Source organism: Aricia agestis, chromosome 6 (genome assembly GCF_905147365.1).
Source record: "Aricia agestis chromosome 6, ilAriAges1.1, whole genome shotgun sequence".
NCBI lineage: Eukaryota > Metazoa > Arthropoda > Insecta > Lepidoptera > Lycaenidae > Aricia > Aricia agestis.
In genome coordinates this window covers 20,461,885-20,464,534 of record NC_056411.1, presented here as the reverse complement: position 1 = coordinate 20,464,534, position 2,650 = coordinate 20,461,885, and the positions used below count along the sequence as shown (strand labels likewise).

The following is a 2,650-nucleotide window of genomic DNA, read 5'->3' as shown; positions in this document are numbered from 1 at the left end:
TTACTTACTTATAAAACACTGGTAGAAAGTTTAATAGCTTATGGTTTAAGTAGTTACGGACGCACCTATAAATCATACTTAGATCACATTTATAACATTCAATACAGGATTTTGAAGTTAATTGTATCCCCTAAAATTAAAAATCAGTACTCGGACAATCCTCTAGGTCTGTTTAGATATTGTGATTTGTGGCGTCCTTCCCATACATACTAAGGTTGAGTATGCACTGCTTACTGAATATTTTCGTAATGATATTCAATCATTAAAAAGTCACCATAATAATATAAGCATTAAAAAAACTATGTACACCGAAATTTAATAATGAATATGGCAAAAGAACCTCCTATTATATTATAATACCACACTTAATTACCAATTTACCTGAATATACTAAAAAGAAAATTACTAAAAAAAATATTAAACATGTATTAAAAACATATTATTTTGATAAACTTGAAGGACAATTTAATAGTATTTGTACTTAATTATACACTTTAATAATATTTGTAATTAAACTCAATCATTAAATAGTGTAATATCAAAACACCCTGTATAATGTTGTAAGTTGTAACTTGTTTACTCATTAATGATTAAGGTAGGTATTTACGCACCAAGCGCGCAGCGAACATGAATGGTTTTATCAGTTATGAAGTCCCATCTGCCCGCTCGATGCAAATTAACTCGAATGGTTACAATTATGTAATAATTTACATTCATTTGTTATTAGTTCAGTTATAGTTACAAGTAGTTGAGAACGTTATGTCTAGACAAACTCGACAAGAGTTTTTAGGCATATCATAATATAAAATTGTAATTAGATGTAAGATTTGAAGAAGTAAATAAATAAATAAATAAATAAATGCCCTAGCCTTAGATGATCAAGGGACAGGGCGCAATCGAATTTGATTGAGCATAATCATAATCATAATAATAATCTACTTTTTTTACGTCCGTGTCATAATCATCATTTATTTGCAAAGAATGTTGTTTACAAAGATCTTATAGTTATATACAGTATCAAACACTCTGCTTTTGAAGCATGCAAAAATTATTATAAATATTTAGTTAATACAGGGATTTAACATTATCATTTTTCTATATTAGCCTTATTAGAAGATAACTACACATTCAGTAATAACAATAGAAAAAAGTTTCCTAGACTATCCATGGGTAAATATGAGTTATCCACTAATTTTTTCATAAATTGTACACCTATTAGTAAACTTAATGCTAAATATTTCAATTGGTCCATGATAAGTAAAGTCTAAATACTATAGAAAAATATACAATTTTAGAACATGTCAATTACAGTTAGAATAAAGTCATTGGATTAAGTTATAAAGGATTAATTATTTATAAGTCAACACTAATACACAATTTTGATGTCGAGTAAGATATTAAGATAAGAAAATGTCAATAGAATATTAAATAAAATTATAAATAATATGTCAGTCAATAATTATATAATGAATTCATTTAGGGAATAAAAACATTTCTCTGCCAGCCAATTAAATAGTTTTTCAAAAAAAAATCAGAAAAACCTTCAAGAGAAAAGCAGGAAAATAGGGAAAATAATTTTATGGCAAAACAACGTTTGCCGGGACAGCTAGTTTATTATAAATTTTGATTGACATATTATAACATCCTTTACTGGCTAATGTTGTTTTTGAGTTTGGTAGAACTAACTGGTTTGGATACCTAGTATTTCTATTTAGAAACTGGGACTTTTTTGTATAATATTCTGAGATATGTTTTTTTGACAAATATGCTTATCTCATATATGTATAAACATGGCAGTGTGAGGATATTTAACTTTTTAAAAAGAGGGCGACATGATTCCATAGGGTGAACTCCACATAAGGCTCGGATACACTTTTTCTGTCCAATAAATAGTCGAGATATGTCTACAGAGTTGCCCCATATTATTATGCCATATCTAAGAGCTGACATGACAAACGCATGGTAAGCCATTAACGCAGTTTCTGCAGTTGCAGTTTTGTGAAGGGATCGAAGAAGATATACGTACTTGTTTATTTTTTTGCAGGTTTTGTCAATATGTGCCTGCCATGATAAATTATTGTCAATGGTTATACCCAAGAAGTTCACAGTCTTAGCCTCTTTTAATACTGAGTTGTCATATTTTACACACAGGTCTTTTGCTTTGCCTTTCTTACTATAAAATTGCATGTATGTTGTTTTTTTTAGATTTACCTTTAAATTATTGTAGTTCAACCATTCGATTACGTCATTTAATACTCGGTTTATTTCTAAATTATATGTGAGCTCATTCAAGAATTTTATAATAATAGATATATCATCAGCAAAGAGTGTGAGGTTGTGAGTTATAAATTTCGGCAAGTCATTTATATAAATAACTAGCTGACCCGACAGACGTTGTCCTGTCTTGACGATTTAACCATGATTAAAATGAGTATAGCTCCATGCCAAATTTCATCAAAATAGATTAAATGGTTTAGGTGAAAATCATAGTTATCATCATAGTAAACTCACAGAAAACCGGCGTGAAACAGCGCTTGCGCTGTGTTTCGCCGAGTGAGTGAGTTTACCGGAGGCCCAATCCCCTTACCCCTACCCTATTCCCTTCCCTACCCTCAACTATTCCCTTCCCAATTCCCAAATTATCTATTTG

The 2,650-nt window shown here is 29.9% G+C and overlaps 1 long non-coding RNA gene across 1 annotated transcript; it reads left to right on the top strand.

Annotated features, from left to right (window-relative positions):
• Positions 1-746: 746 nt before the first annotated feature.
• LOC121728199 lies at positions 747-2,345 on the top strand. Its single transcript, XR_006035763.1, has 3 exons — positions 747-820; positions 1,259-1,262; positions 2,335-2,345. It is a non-coding gene; the product is annotated as an uncharacterized LOC121728199 (long non-coding RNA).
• The last annotated feature ends 305 nt before the right edge of the window (positions 2,346-2,650 follow it).